This window comes from Aotus nancymaae, unplaced genomic scaffold (assembly GCF_030222135.1).
Source record: "Aotus nancymaae isolate 86718 unplaced genomic scaffold, 86718_ANA_hifiasm-v0.15.2.pri h1tg000020l, whole genome shotgun sequence".
NCBI lineage: Eukaryota > Metazoa > Chordata > Mammalia > Primates > Aotidae > Aotus > Aotus nancymaae.
The window spans coordinates 22,059,106-22,076,096 of NW_026988432.1; the positions used below are offsets into that span (position 1 = coordinate 22,059,106).

At 39.3% G+C, this 16,991-nt stretch overlaps 1 protein-coding gene and 1 long non-coding RNA gene across 30 annotated transcripts in view; one reads left to right on the forward strand and one right to left on the reverse strand.

Annotated features, from left to right (window-relative positions):
* The window catches only part of TCF4 (transcription factor 4), a 368,346-nt gene that overhangs the window by 94,314 nt on the left and 257,041 nt on the right, over positions 1 to 16,991 (forward strand). The gene's annotated exons all lie outside the window — the stretch shown is intronic.
* Positions 12,924 to 16,991, reverse strand: part of LOC110568837 (uncharacterized) — a 31,271-nt gene continuing 27,203 nt past the window's right edge. The window contains exon 2 of the long non-coding RNA XR_002479027.2: positions 12,924 to 13,135. This is a non-coding gene — a long non-coding RNA (uncharacterized LOC110568837). The remainder of the gene's footprint in view (positions 13,136 to 16,991) is intronic.

The following is a 16,991-nucleotide window of genomic DNA, read 5'->3' on the forward strand; positions in this document are numbered from 1 at the left end:
GTTGGAGTAGAAATAAGAGGCCGATGATCCAACTTCTGTACCTCCAAATACCTTCTTATATTCTCCACTGACTTGGTGGGCTGGCTAAGTGTGACGGAAATGGGAACTTCGGTTCTGGCTTTTGAGTCTCTCGTGTTAGTGAAGGTTTTTGATAAGTCACTTGGTGCAAAACACTGAAACGACTCATCTGTTGGCTTAAATGAGTCAACAGTCTGAATCAAACAGGTTGTGAATTGGTTAAAATAATAAAGCCAGTAACCCTGTGGTTGAGCTCTTAATGATTAAAGAACCAGACCTTAGAATGCATTTATAGTCTTTTAAAAGAAAGTAAAGACTCCCACTTCTTTGAGCTGTGTTGCTTTGTGTAGATTTCTTTATTTTATTTTATTTTTTAAAGAAAGCCTTCATTATCTGTTTTAGATCTTTATAGATGTTGCAATAAGATACTCCTATTAGTATAGGATTGAAAGGATCAAAGTTAATAACTTAGCTGAGGCGCTTTAAAATAACAAAATAGTTTATTATCTCTTCCCTTTTCAAGATTTATGTTCTTACAAGAGTGCAAGGTTCCTGATTGAATGTGGTCCTACTGGTAAGGATCCTGTGTAATAGAATAGTAATTCCCTTGTCTAGCATTCTCTGGGTTGTTTTAATGTTGCAGGTGAATGTGTTCTGCTATGCAAATAAATGTAACTCTCTTATTCACATTCCTGATGACTTGCATCCTTAAGCCCTTTTGGTCAGAGTATTATTGTCCTTTATCCTGAAAAATGTCTGTGATTGTAGTGCCCTAATACTATAAATCAATGGGGAGTGAATTCAGCGCCTGCTAAGTAGTGTGAGGCAACCCTTTAAATGCAAATGCATCAGGGCTAGTTTTAATGTAATTTTAATAAGGCTGAAACCATTTTGAAGTAGACTTAAATCATAATACTAATCTTAAAAGACTCTCTTATTTAGCTGAGAAGTCCCTTTATTCTCACGGGCCATTTTTCTTCTGTGTGCATCCAAACCACCTTTCATGTGATTCCATAGTTTTTCATTTCTTTTTTTTTTCTCAAATAGAATATATGTACAGTTGTGTTTACTTTATTAGTTGGAGAAGAGCTTGTATTGACTAAAATTGCTTCACTTCTTTTTCTTCCTGGTTGTAGATGCCTGACTGATCCGTGTGTGTGTGTGTGTGTGTGTGTGTGTGTGTGTGTGTGTGTGTTTGTGTGTCCATAATATTTCAAATAAATTGCTATGTTTTGGTCAGAGATGTAAAAATTTAGCTGTCATGCTGACTGGAGTAGTTATTTAATAATATGATATTTAAATAGGGGAGTACATGCAAAGTAATATAAAAATGAGGAAAACATTTACAAAATCAAGTCTGACCTCAAGTCCAGTATTTTGCAATCTTCTAAGCCTTTTGATTTCACCAACTCACATTATTTCAATGTATGTGAAATATATCTTGCTCTTTATATTTGGGTTGATGGGACAGGTGCAGAATCACTGACCTGGGGAAATAAAATTGGATTAAGGACTAGCTTAACTAGTCTACGGAAACTGTAGACTACAGAAACTGAAGGCAAGAACCCACTGTCACATCCTTTGCAGAGAGACAAAGGAATTTTGGTCTTTGGATGTTTTACTTGGGATATGTATGTTAATTTACACAAATTTAAGTTAACAATATATTAATAATGATAATATTCATTAATTTTATAAATTAATTTTCCCACTTTTTTCTGTGTTCAAGAATTATCAAGGAGATGTGTAAATATTGAAGCCTATACTATATTCCATTTATTAGCTTTTAATGCATTTCATATAATTCACAGAACAGTAATTTATCATTTAAAATACTCCCTTTTCCTATTTTTTGCAAGAATAATGTAGACCAGCACTTAAAAAAAAACCTGTTTCAAGACATGTTAATAGAAATTTTATTTTCAGTACATTCTGCATTGAATATTGTAAAACACCCCTAGAGAGTGATATTATTTGTAATGATTCCCAAATTGCTTTGACCAGAGAACTCCTTTTTTCATGAAATTCCTCCCATGTGGAACATTCTGCAGAAGACAGTTTTGTGAAGTGCTCACTTAGCCCAAAAGGTTTTTTAAATTAAGGCCTTTCAATTTGGTAGTGGTATTTAGTTTCTTGTTTTTATAAAATAGATACTATTTAGGACAGTTTCCTAGGGTCACTGTGCCACTCATGCTAACTGTCCTGTCCTCTTGAAAAATATTACTTGTAACACGTGAACAGATACGGAGGTCCTCTACCTGAATATTCTAATACCAAATAATAGCTGTATCTTCTCAGCTGTTGGTAGCTATGTCAGTGGAGATGTGAAATTGGCTACTGTCCATGGCTTCTGTCCATTCTCCAGGGAGAGGCCTGTGTGTGGGGGTGGAAATGTGTATGTGTGTCTTTTCTTACTCTCTTAACAGTTTGTTCACAGTGGTGACCAGTGAGTATAGAGCAGAGCCTTGACAATGCACCTGACTTTGGGCTCTAGCCAGATAATGTCAATGAATGAAGCAGATGCTAAGGAGAGGTGAGTTTAGGCCAGCTGGTGCCCCCTCGTTCATTCAGTCAGCACCTCCAAGAATCCTGTGCAGGGCAAATAAAATCTGTCTCAGGACCAGTAATGTCTCACCTTTAATATGAAGATAAGAAGTCAGGAGACTTGAGCTCTAGGTTGGGTCGTCTCCCTGCCCTGGCATGCTTGCTTAATTTACAGCAAGTAGAAAATAATCTGTGTCTTGTTCAGATCTAAATAACAATGCTTTAAAGGTAGTGTAGAGTATTTGTTAAAAAGAACATAAAATATGCTGTTAGAAGCTTCTGTGAGGAAGAAAGAAGTTTGACCCCCCAACTTTTCTCTTTTCTAGAACTGCAAATTACTGCTATTTTAATTAGACTTTTGTTGTTTAACTGTACATCCAGGAGAATCTAGGAGATTAAAGAAGGATGCATGTAAATGATTGTGTAGCAGAACATGAACATTAAATTCAAACAGAGAAGAAATTAAAGTTAGAAATACTCTCCAACATATGAAGGTTCTAGAATCAATCCTTTAAGCACAGTCTGAGACATGGGATGTCTTTGCACTTACTTGGACCTTGGTTTCTATTTCTGTGACGATTATTGGATTTGATGCCATCTGATGTCCTGTTCAGTGCTCAGATTCTATGAAGCTGGGTCTGAGATTAACTTAGCTCTGAGATTGACATAAAGGGGAACTGATCCCTAGATGTCCTCAGGGCTGAGAAGTTATTGATTTCTCAAGTATAATAGGACTGCACAGACGCACAATTTGCACCAATTGGACCGAAATGTTTAACAAGTTCTGAGTATAGAAAACACTTTGCAATTTGAATTTCTATGATTCCAACATTCAAAAAAGCTTCTTTTTGATTAAATGCACTGCCCTCAACCACACATGCTCGTTTTCTCTGTCTACTGCTTTGTCATTCTGTTTATTTAACTTTACTTGGCATACCAGAGTTTTAACGCTGAGATTTTAAAGTACATATGCAAAATTGGGATGTGTCAGAGAAATCTAGGAACAGATTCATCAGAGTCATGAGGCACATTGCACATGCTTTAACATCAAGGTGTAAACGGAGCCCATTAAACCATTAGTTAAGTGGTGATCGGGCGCAAGAGCCTGATTAGATTACAGAATCTTCTGTGTGTGAGCACGGTATGTGAAAACATAACACTTGATCCTCACCACAGTGCCACGAAGATTCAATTAGAGAACTGGTATGTGCCCAGATTTGGGGACATAAAGGGCAACTGGATTTTGAAGGAAAGATGGTAAGAAAACACCTGCAAAAATCTGCTTCTCTGTTCAACAGACTGGGTAATTGCATATGCAGATGGATAGTTAGGGATATAATTACTTGATTTGTGAACACAAATGCCCTTTCGATTGTGTGAGTGTTGAATTTTGCAGTGACAGGTGCCTGCGGATTGCTGTGTGTGTATCCTTTGCACCCCTGTTTAAATATTTGGCCTGGAGTATATCTTCCATTCACTCTGAATGGAACCACCGCCTTCCCGCCCCCATGATGGTCTGGAAGAATTGTTATAGCTCTTAATGTCTCTCCAACTTTTTCTCATAAATAATAACCTTAATTTGAAACCTTAACTAAAAGAAGGACTGCATAGAGGCATGTGGTGAAGGGCTTACGAATTATGCACAGAATTCATTTTTTAAAGCTGCTGGATGTAACTCATTAGTTTTCATTGTTTTCTCAAAATAAGGAAAACTATTAACCAACACTGCAGACTAATAGCCTGGAATTTTTTTTTTCCCCATAATCAACTGAAGTTTAATGGAAAATCATCTTTTGAAAGACTTCCTTTTTTCTCCTTGCTTTTTCTTAACCTTTCCATTAATACTGGTGCAATATCTTCTCTAATCTCTCTGAACTAAATAGCATTCTCAGTCATTCCTTTTCTATGTCATGTCAACGTTTCTATGCTGCACCGAAGATGTTTGTAAAAATACTGCTGCAGTCCAACTGGGATTTAGCTGTAAATTGAAGAATTTGTTAAGCACTTACTAATGTGGAATGGTCAGGTCATCTCCGTGTTCCTTTCTGTGGCCTTGTGGAGAAAGTGGAGGAAACGGTGTCTGCCTTTACTGAGGCTCCTGACGTGCCTGAACTACACAATAAGTTACTAAGTCATACTTTATGTGACTATTCAGTTTAGTTTTTTTTTTTTTGCTCCATTTTAAATCAGACTGTATCTAAATTATTTTTTGTCAAGAAAAGGTTAATTTCAGCAGCTATTGATAATACTTACAACACTTGGATGTACTGTTTGTGTCTATGTGTACACTTTGCTAAGTATAGTACATCAGTGATCTCATTTAATCTGTCAAACAATATATATTATTCCCATTTCACAGATGAGCAAACTGAGATAAAAGATTAAATACATTATTCCTGCCATACAGTTAATACATAGAAAGGGATTACAGTTCAGAAATATGTGCCTCTCCAGCCCACGTTTGTTGCTGTTTTGGTATCTAATTTGCAAATATAAATATCTACATAAATAAAATTTAAAAAGTCTTGAATCTGCCTTTTTAAAGGAGCTTGCCAAAGAGAGGCAAAATAACCGCAGAAATCCCATTTTGACTGGCTTTGATATGAAGACTTCACACAACTCTTATTTTAATTTCTTGGTATTTCCTTATGCTTTGCCGCTCTTCTAAGGCACATTTTCTCAGTAAGATATTCTTTTTTGACTAAAAATGTGGGGATTAAATTTTACCCACGAAAAGGTTTGAAACAGTTCTAATTCTTCATGTGTCATTAAAAAAGTATCCGCATGTATTCTGGTGCGTGTGGAGAAGGAGCTGCCACTGTGTGCGCAAATAATGCTCGGAACCACCTGCTTTGAATGTGGTCTGATTGAATCAGATGACGGCTGCTTTTCATCACTGAGCCGGGATTGGGATGTGGGGGAAGTGTTTTGTTTTGATATTTCACATGTGCTTAGGTGTTCGTGGTTTCAGGTTGTTTAAGAACAGACTCTCATTGAGTGTTGCTGAGTCCTGTGGGGGAGATTTGAAAGCAACCTTGAGGATTTCTAGGTCTGTTTCAAAATTACGTCCTCTTGTGTGGTGCATTTATTTGTGTTGAGGATGCAGATTGCCTTGTGGAAAATGGCAAATCATTTTCCCTCATAAAAGATTTCTTTTGTTTTTTTGTTTGTACTTCAGCTATTTTTGTTCTTGTTGTTGCTTCTCCTGAGTTCTGATACCAGTACTTTCATCACTTATACCACTCGGTGCACAGTGGGTCCACTTTTCTTGTTTGGGGTGATGATTAACATCCACGCCGATGCTCGCCTGGCACTTGAGGCTCTGAGGATTATTATCTTCTCTTTGACTGCAGTTTGTGGTACTTGTAGGCAAGATGCTTCCCAAAGAGCCTGAAAGAGAGATTACAGCTTACTTCCTGCCATTGGACTGTATGTGGGGAGGTCACGGTGTGGGCAGGGGAGAGCCTTGGTGAAATTCACACTTTTGGGCTCTATCTAGAAGAATCTGCTTCAATATTTCTTATAGCTACCCAGGAATACGTATTTTTAACAGTGCTCCAGATCCGAGGGACAGTTGGAATTAGGAAAACTGTGGCTTTAACAGATTTCCTGGTACTTCTCAAAGTGGGTGCCCCCCAGCATCTTAATATGCTAGATGTGTTTTGTAACTGCAGATTCTTGGGCTCCACTGGGAGTGGTGGCCCTGGACCAGCTTCTCTAATGTGACCCACCCCCCCGCTTGGGATTCGTATTTGTACAAACTTTGGAGAATGAACTGGCACAGAGATTCTAAGTGACAGGAAATTGTGGGGTAAATGGGAGGATTACAAATCATGCTTCTAATATCAGCACAGGTACACAGAATCCTCAAAATAGGGGACAGGTGTGTTTGGAAAGCTTGTTTTGTAAAGAGAGTCTTTTCTCCCTTTGACTTCTCTTCTTTACATGGAAGCTACGTTTCTGAATTAAAAAGAGAGAGAAAAAAGAGAACAATAACAACAAAAGGTTCCCGAGGCATACCAAAGCTGCAGGAGCCAAGGGAGTGTCCCTTGTTTTACTTGGTGATGACTGTTTGAGCAGCCCTTTGCTTTGTCCTCCCTGTCCTCTGACGTGAGGATGCAGGATTAGAATCATTAGAGACCCCGGGTTAGTAGCATCAGGCTCCCTGCCCTGTGGAGTTTCTGGGAGGATAGAGCTGAGCTGAAGTTCTGATTCTGTCTTGGCAAACACCTTTCAATTTTTATCCTAGCTCGGTTGCTTTGTTTGACGTTTTACTGGCCAATACTCCTTTTTTTTTTTCTTTTCTCCATCTCCTAATTCTCAACCTCTTATGGGGCCAAAAACTTGTAGGAAAGACTTTCAAAAAACCAATTTGACTTCTGTTTCTGTAATTGTTTCTATATTACAAAAGGTTATGGTGTGTTTTAAAATGTATACATTTATTTCTTTGCTTTTCTCCCTTGTGACTGAATTTTTGAAAAATGCTTGAAATACGGACACCAAAACAGAATGTATGTGTGTGTGTCGCATTTAAACGGAAAACCCTATTTGTTTTGTATATTAGACTACAACCAATGAAAAGCTAGGGAGTAAGGATTTTCATGACCACGAGTGAATATAGAACCTCATAGGTTTTTGTTACAAGTATAAATATTGAGAATAGTTTTGTTTGTTTATGCCAGTGCAGTTTTATAGCAAATCCTTTCAAATGGGGTGCAAAGCCATCCATGGATATTTGTAAAGGCTTTGCAAAATCATACATAAAATAAATTGTCCATTTGATTTGAACAAGTTTTGCAATTATTTGTGGCTTTAACAGAGGCTTTTGAAGGGCACTGTATATATCTACCAGCTGGTTCTACTTTTTTTTTTTTTTTTTAAAGAAAATGGAGAGCTTTGTATACAATCCCTTGGGTGAACCGGTAGTAACTATGTATCAGGTAGTCAAGTCATACCACTTCAAATCTGTTTTACATTTTAAAGGGGTAATAATTTGTGAATTTCATCTCATAGAAATTTTTATGTTTCAAATCAAGTTGTTATCCTATCCTTGTCTATTTTTTTATCGATCCCCTTACTCAGTGTTTTAGAGAAATTGAACATATAATGGAAGCCCTTGCTGGGAAAAAAATGCTTTCTTATTTATTATATTATATCTCGTAATAATACATTTCTATCACCATTTAAAAACATTCTATTAGTTATTGATGATTATTTTGTCAATTATATGAATTTGGTTCTGTTTTCTTTTTGTGACAAAGATTCTGAGTTTTCATGTTTAATAAATGCACTTCTTCACTTGACAAATGTTCATTGAGCTCTTAGCAAGCCATTATGGTCGATTCTGGTTCATAGGTGCCCAGAGTTCCTGTCCTTCTGAAGTTTGCATCCTGGTGGGGATAAATAAACAAATGTATATGTACATAATTGATTGATTGATACGTATGTGTGAGTGTGTTTCCTCAATGGCATTATGCATTTATTTATTCATTCTACATGCATTTGTTGTGTGGGAAAGAATGTTTTTCAGGTGGAGGAAAGAGAGATGAAACTAGACAACATTAGGTAGCAGTGAGGAGTCTGGTGTGATTGGGGCACAGAAGGAAGCACCAATGCCAAGTAACATCAGGAGAGAAAGTACATACAGACCCTGAACGCCTTAAATGCTAGCCTAAGGAATTTTCAGTTTATATCCAAAACAGGGAGCCACTGAAGATTTTTGTAGGGAGAAGTGACAGCTGCCAGTGGCGCGTGATAGATTGGAGTGGGTACCTTTGCTGAAGTTAGGGAACCTGTTTCCAGGTCCTTATTATGAGAGGTGCTAGTTAAAAGGGGAAAGGAGGGAAGGGAGTTGGCAAAGGCTGCAGTAGTTAAATTGAGTGAGGTCAAGTGAAATGCTTTTAAGCATTCCTATGAAGAAGTTCCAGATCTTCTTCTCTTTTACGACTTTGTTAGATTCACTCTTCAGTGAAATAAGACTGGTCTTGATTTTTCAGTGTGTCTTGAGTTAAAGCTTTACTCTTTGCTACCTGGGCATCTACTATTTCACCTGTTCTTCTCTGGCCACACCTTGGAATTCACTTCTCTGTGCTCTCCAATATTTGTTGTTTTTTTTTTTTTTTTTTTTTTGGTTTTGAAATTTTATTAATTGCCATTTTATACAAAGATATGTAGTTTCTTTCTTTTCTACCTTTTTTTTCCCACTTTTTAAAAAATTATCCTTTCAGTTCTGGGGTACATGTACAGAACATGCAGGTTTGTTACATAGGATATATGTGCCATGGTGGTTTGCTGAATTCATCACCCTGTCACCCTGTCATCTGCATTAGGTATTTCTCCTAATGCTATCCCTCCCATATCCCCCACACCCCTGCTATCCCTCCTCTAGCCCCCCACCCCTTGACAGGTCCAGGTGTGTGATGTTCCCCTCCCTGTGTCCATGTGTTCTCATTGTTCAACACCCACTTATGAGTAAGAACATGTGGTGTTTGGTTTTCTGTTCTTGTGTCGGTTTGCTGCTCTCCAATATTTGATTTCCTTCTTGTCGTCGTCATCGTCGTCGTCTTCTTCTTCTTCTTCTTCTTCCTCTTCTTCTTCTTCCTCTTATTCTCCTTCTTCTCCTTCTCCTTCTTCTCCTTCTTCTCCTCCTCCTCCTCCTCCTTCTTCTTCTTTCTTCTTCTTCTTCTTCGCTTGTTTTTGATACAAGAGTCTCACTCTGTCACCCAGGCTAGAGTGCAGTATCGCGATGTTGGCTCATTGCAAACTTCGCCTCCTGGGTTCAAGTGATTGTCCTGCCTCCTCCTCCTGAGTGGCTGAGATTACAGGTGTGTGTCACCATGCCCAGCTAGTTTTTGTATATTTAGTAGAAGATGAGATTTCACCATGTTGGCCAGGCTGGTCTCCAACTCCTGGCTTCAAGTGATTCACTCGCCTCAGCTTCCCCAAAGTGCTGGGATTACAGAGAGCATGAGCCACCATGCCTGATTTTCCTTCTTGCCTTCTCTTAAGAGTCCTGCTTCAAGGAAACTCCCATCTCCTTTTCAAAAAATATTTCAGTAACAATCCCTTGATGTTTATTTGGCATTTGTAGCTTAAACTTAAAACTTTTTCCATGTATTAGTTATTTTTCAAGTATTCTTTTTGTCTCTTCAACTAAATTTTGAGCTCAGGATTCATAATTTATTTGGAGAGGCACAAACAGAAAGATAGGTTGTGTCCCATATTTTTAAGTAGTAGGATTTATTTTTCCTTCTACTGAAATGAAAATATAAATGGCCTTTGAGGCTCCAGGAGAGCCCACAAAATTTTATTTAGTCCGAAATATCGCACAACTTCAGTATTATTAATACTTAAAGATGGTTTGCCTCAAGCAAGAAATATGAAGCTCTGGGGAACACATTCTCTGTGTGTGACACATCCAGACAGTGTGGTTTGCCAAATGCTAACTGATCCAGAGTGAGGTTCTTAACCTTCATCAAGTCGGGGACTGCTTTGAAAATCCAACACAAGCTATAGACTCTCTTCCCAGAAAAATGCGTATAGCTAAATACACGAACATTCGGCTGTGTATGTAGCATGTGTGTAGGTATGATATTGGTAAATCCAAAAGAAAAATGCTTTTTTAGGTACCTTTTGTAGCCATTAACTTTACCTGTGCTAAGTGCTTATTAGGTATTTGCTGGCTGCTTCTATTATATGTGAGGGCCACAGGGACCAGGAGAGGTGAGAGCAAAGATGCATGCACAGGTCAGAGGAGGATTAAATGGGGAATTATGCAGCATGTAACTCATACATTTCCTGAAAATGGTGCTCCTATGGGCTTAGACAAAAATGAGCGGCCAGGAAAGGAAAGGATTGGCGTTGGGTAGATGAAGTCTAGATTTATCCAGAGTTGGTATTTCTTGTTAAAGAACCTCAGTGAACATTAAGTTCATCAACCTGCTGGGGCGATGGTGGAGGGGGAGATCTACTGTTTATTTTAGGATGTTTTCAGCTGCAGCAAAAGAAAACCTTGACTAAAATGGACTTAAACATAGGGAAATGTATTATGTTACATTACCTATTCCAACATCTCCGGTGGTTTCCCTCCTCGCTTTCATCGTAGGAATGATAAGGAAATTCCCACTTTGGTTCTGTGCATCACATCCAAACAGAAAAATCATCAAAGAGGATAAGAGGTCATCTGCTGATGTGTCTCTTTCCTTGGAGGGGAGCGACATTTCCAAGAACCCAGTGGAGGCTGTGCCTTTGAGTATTTGTGCTCATTTTGACACCAGTACCTGGCCTGGGGAAGGCAAGGGCTATGATTGGTTGCAGGACTTGGGGGTCTCCTTCTGGAGCTAGAAATGAGGTCACCTGTTCCTGATCCACTAGAAGGAGTGGTGGCTATGTGAACAAATAGCAATTATACCAAAAACTGCTGCAGGTTCTACAAAGAAGGAAGAAGAGGAAAATAGATACTGGATCAACAGAACTAACTGTGTCATTGTATCTTCTGATAAACTCATGTTCTGAATAAAAAAGAAAGTTATGTTAATATTTAAAAAATTTTTCTAAATCTGTGTTGCTTTCTCTACCACAGCACACAGGGTATGCTCATGTGCTTAAGTCCACGTGAGTGAGCTTTTATGCTTTTGTAACAGATGACCTGTCCACACGAGGACTGGTTTCCATTGCTCCTCCTCAGTTTACTTATGGGCCCTACTGCCACGCACAATTAAGAAAAAGATGAGATTTTTAGCAACTTGGACTGAACTATAGAGTTTGCCTAAACCCATCATTTACAGCAGCACTTGTCTTCATAGGTGATTGTTAATAGGTTTGATTACTTATTCTTACCTTGGAGAATTTTCAGGTATGGCTTACAAAGTGATATGAATTGTCATCTCTCAAATGCATGTTTAATTAAAACATATTCTCTAAGTTTCTGTGTAGATGAAGAGGAAAAAAGTACATGAAAATGAATTTGAAATGCTTCTCAGAGTCAGTATTAATTTAAACAGTTGCGATTTTCCGTGGGGCATATTTAACCCAAAAGAAAAGCCCTTATAATTAGGAAATTGGGATTCTGAATAATTAATTTGAAGGAGGAAAGATAACTTTTTCTACAGAGAACATCTTTCATCCAAATTTGGAGTTTCCAGTTTCTGTAGATGTCATTTCTCTCTCATAACATAAGAAAATGGGTAAGAGGCAGTTTGGAAAGAGGTTGAAAGGAGAAATTATAGTTTCTCCTCCCAGCTTTTCCAATAACTTGCCTTGAGGACTTGGACCAAGCCCTGACTTTCTCTGATGTACAAAGTTGTAAAGGAGGGTGAAATATTGTGCATGAAAGTGCTTTGAAAAATCGAAAGCAGTAAACTGCTGTAGGGTATTTATTGTTAGTTAGCGTAGTGGTTCTGCTTATTATAAATGAAGCAGAGCTTTAAATGTTAATGATTCTCTTGTTCATCAATGGGGAAGGTACAGAGGAAAGGTTTTCCAAAAAATGCTGAGTTGTAGCTGCCATCCAAGTAAGTGATGCAGAATGCCTAACCCACTTTCTGTCTTGCTATCACCTGATCACAGAAAGCTGTTTCACTGTAGAGGTAACAGTTGTTTTCTCCTCTGTCCTGAGGCCAATGATTATATAATATGTATCAAATCACTAGGGTGCATATCAAAGTGAGCATAAAGAGGCAAATGTTTCCCTTTACAATGACCATATAAGAGATTATTTCTGTCAGGGGATAAGACATACATGAAGTCTGACTGTTTCACTGCATTTTTACTATAGAAATCACTGAGCTTGAGACTTGTGCATTAACTCCATCTGGTCATGTGACTGGCAAGTGAAGTGTTTCCATGTGTTAAGAGGACTGATCTGCATATTTTGTGCTGAATCTTAATCCACACTTGCATATTTTTGAAACGAGCGATTATTTAAATTGTGGAGAAAAGATGTGTTGTGCCAAGCTAACCTTTGTAGCATACCTGTGGTTTCTGTAGTTAATAGTGGACAGGGCGAAAACTCATTATGCATTTTCATTATGTTAGGTATTCTTCTCAAAGTCACAGGAGCACTGCAGAATGGTTCGTAACTTTATGAATTCAGCTGGCATTTTGGATATTTTTTGTATGCACGGCCCCTTTCGGGGGCTAAAGACACAGCCATCCATTTCACCAAGAGTCTGCTGAGGGCACCTGATTACCCCTGCCCCGTGCTGGATACTGAGGGTGGGATGGAAGGCAAACCAGACGCAGCCCTTGTATTTATGCAGCTTATTCTTCAGTGGGCAAGAGAGAAATTACTTGAGAATCCTAAAAATGTGAAATTACATCTGTGACAAGTCCAATGAAGGACAAGCACAAGACACTTGATTGAGGACATTTGTTGCTAGTCAGGGGGGACAAGGAAGTCTGCCCCAAGAAAGTGATGATTCAGCGGAGTTGATACAGGAGTGAAATAGTCATAGTAGGAAAGTGAAGTGGCGAAGTGGGGAGGAAGGTATTGTATTGTAGGAACCACGTGTTCAAGTTCTGCAGCAGAAGGGCCAATGAAATACTTGAGTGTTGTGAAAGGAAATCAAGGTAACTGGAAGAGACAACACAAGGGCGTGAGGTTATGTTATCAGGACAACCTTGAAGTTTACAATTAAGAAAATTACTGTAATTCCAGCACTTTGGGAGGCTGAAGCGAGTGGATCATCTGAGGTTAGGAGTTCGAGACCATCCTGGCCAATGTGGTGAAACCCCTCTCTACTAAAAATACAAAAATTAGCCCGGCATGGTGGCGCGTACCTGTAATCCCAGCTACTCCAGAGGCTGAGGCAGGAGAATCGCTTGAATCTGGGAGGTGGAAGTTGCAGTTAGCTGAGATCGTGCCATTGCACTCTAGCCTGCGTGACAAGAGTGAAACTCCACCGTCCCCAAAAGGTGCTCTAATCCTGACATCAGTAGGAAGACTGAAGTATCTGAAGGAGGGAGTTTGCATAACTGTTCACAAAGACCTCTTAAGCGATACACTGTACACTATTAATATGCCAGTGGTTCTTGGGGCTCTGTCTCCAACTGTGGTTGTCTCACTACTGTATACTCCTTCCCCAGTGTGTGCTAGTTGTGTGATTTGTGTGGGATTACTACATCCCTGGTGGACTACTGCGACTGGACTAAACCAATCAAGGTAATCCTATCCCTCTCATCACAGTGATTAATTTGGGTCATCCAGGCCTAAGCAAATCCATGCATGGTATTTTCTGGCTTTAGGGATTGTTCCATGATGGTCCCAATCAGGACAAATAAAGTTCAGCAGGAATTTTGCTCTTTTATAGACTGAACTTGCTCCCATTGAAAGTCAATGAGGAAGCAGGTATATCTGGAATCCTATGACCCTGAGAGAAGCCTGCTTTGGGGAGAAGTTGACATGGAAGTGTCAGAGTGAGGGGTACAAATAACCTTTTTGTCTTTACTAATACAGTAGAGCCACTGGATCTCAGATTGCACCTGATACCTGTTGAAGTTCCCTGGCTTTTCTCACCCCATAGGCCCTTCTCCAAGCCCGATGCTAGCTGTTGATAACAGTCATTCTTGAATTAATGTCAGAAACCTCATCTGAATTCAAGGAATATCCCAGCTCTTCCTAAACCCAGACTTACTCATTGTAACTGTAGCTCAGCCCAAAATGGAATAGACTACCTTGGTGAGAACAGGTAGATGAAGAATCACTGATTAAAGGTTGTTCATAACGTATCCCAGTCATTAGGCACAAATCTGTTTCTTGAGACATTGTAAGGGGTCATTCTTGGAAGGACATAGGTCCAAAATGTTGAATTGGACGTCTAGAAGTCAGGGTGGTAAAAATGAAGTATCTATTGATTAAGGGGAGAGTTAGATGAGTAGAGAAGCAAAATGAAGCGGAGTGGTAAATTAAAGGTTTTGGGAGTAGTACTGCCTGAATTTAGATGTTTTTAAAGTATAGCTTTCTGTGTTCATGGGAATATCTTTTTGATATACTGAGAAAAAGAAATCCAGGTGTTCTTCACTTCTGTAAGCAACCTGGTTTTTAGTGCAAGAAGCACAGGCAACAGGATTCCTTGTCAATCACTTCCATTGTGAAGCCCAATTTTTCATCTGTAAAATGAGGATAATACAGTCTACCTGACTGTGGCTGTGAAAGTTAAATGAAGCAATTTGAGTACAAATACCTCACAATGAACGATTGTTTTCATTGGTGTGGTGGTAAATGTTTAATAACCTCTTTTTCAAGAAAAAAGGCCATTATTTATCATGTTTAACAATTTGCATGGTGTAAATGCTCCCACCATTATGCCAGTTTCAAGTTACCAGTGTGTTATAACATTGAACATGGAGTTGGAGAAATACACATGTAATGCCGGAGAGCTCACCAGGATGCCACTACTTTCCTTCTTTCCAAGTTAGATACATCCCAGGTTTCTTTCTTTCTTTCCTTTTTTTTTTTAAAGACAGAGTCTCACTCTGTTTCCCAGGCTGGAGTGCAGTGGCACGATCTTGGCTCAGTGAAGCCTCCGCCTTCCGGGTTCAAGTGATTCTCCTGCCTCAGCCTCCTGAGTAGCTGGGATTACAGGTGCCTGCCACCATGCCCAGCTAATTTTTGTATCTTTAGTAGATACGGGGTTTCAGCATGTTGTCCAGGCTGGTCTCAAACTCCTGACCTCAATTGATCTGCCCACCTCGGCCTCTCACAGTGCTGGGATTACAGGTGTGAGCCACCACACCTGGCCTGTGAGCCACCATGCCTGGTCCATGCCAGAAATTTACAAAGTAAAATAAAACCTTGTCCCCTATCACTGTTATACTAGGGTTGGTTTGATTTTAGTGACATCTGTATCAGGGTTGACACAGAATTAATAACTGAATCAATAAAGAAACTGGGAACAGGGCACCTCCCTTACACAATGTGACATGAAAAATGTTGAGGTGTAGCAGTTTATTCCCTTGGATTAATCATGAACCTTTCTTTTAGGTTCCTTTGAAATTTAACATCACTATGTCCTAAGTCACCAATACTTTGCAAGTGTCGATTCTAGCCCATATAACTCACCTTTCTCAAAAATTCGGCTATATTTGTTTTAGTAGTGAAATACTGCATTTTATTTTCATGAGATTTTCTTCCCAATCTAGATTATATATTTCAGAGAGAAAGCATCTTATTTTATATACATTTTATATCCTTTTGGTGTCAAATATCATACTATGACTATAACAATAAATGTAATACACAGAGGAGTTACCCCTTTTTTTCTGAGTTCCTACTGTGTCGCAGGTTCCATTGTGACATTTCCCTTTTTATCTGTAATCATCGCAACAGTACAGTGGATACAGTCATTCCCATTTTACAGATGAGGATACATTCAATGTGAGACGTTAAAGACTATCCAAAATTGCGCAAGTAGCATGCAGCTCACACCACCACCATGGGTGGTATTCAGTAGGCAATGGTTAAGAGAAAGAATGGATAATGAATATCTTGAGTCTATTTTCTTGAGACAGACGAGACTGAGCAGCCTGAGAACATTTGGTGCTCAGAGGGAGGAAATGCTAAGAGGGGAAAACAAGTCTGAAAGGGAAAGAAGGATAGTTCAAAGACCAGTTTCCCCTGCTTCACAATTCTGACTGGTGCCAGCTCTAACTGCGTATGTTTGCTTTACTTGGAAGATAGAATCATAGCACCAGAATTCACGGAAGTCTGTTTTGGAAGATGCATTAGTCAGGGTATGCTAATTGCTGGAACAAACAATCCCCAAACTTCAGTAACTTAACACTGCAGAGGGTTACTACCCTCTGGTGTCACAGACTGATGTGGGTGGGCTCTGGTCCCGGCCTGGCTGCTTCCATGGCTCAGGTCTGCTATCCCCTAGGACCTTGGAGTTCACCAGATATTGGTATCAGGCTGATCAAAGAGGAAAAGGAGAGTGCATAGAAGATTACGTGGGGAATTTTAGGGGCCAGGCCTGGACAAGGCAAGTATTACTTCTGCTCACATTTTATTGGCCAAATCCTAATCATATGATCCCATGACTGCAAAGGAGGATGGGGAATTTCAGATTCCTAGGTGTTCATTCAGGGGCAGAAAGCGATGGGGATTGGTGAAAACATAGCCTCGTTTTTAGCTACAGAGGGTTACACCAGAGGCCCGCAAGTTTGGTCACCACTAGTTTTCAGAGGTATTGGTTGTTTGATAAGGTACCCAGAGGTATTGAGTATTTGATAAAATCCAGTGTCTTTCAGAGGCTGAGCATGAGCCATGTATAAATAATTTTCCCAGTTACAGGCCATCAGCAGCCCAGTGAAGACATGAAGACATGAATGTCTTCATTGGGTCTTCATGATTTCCTTTAGTGTCCCAAACAGCTCTTGAAATGGAGGTTATTATTTTCTCTTCAGAGAAGGTAAATAACTCTCTCTATTAC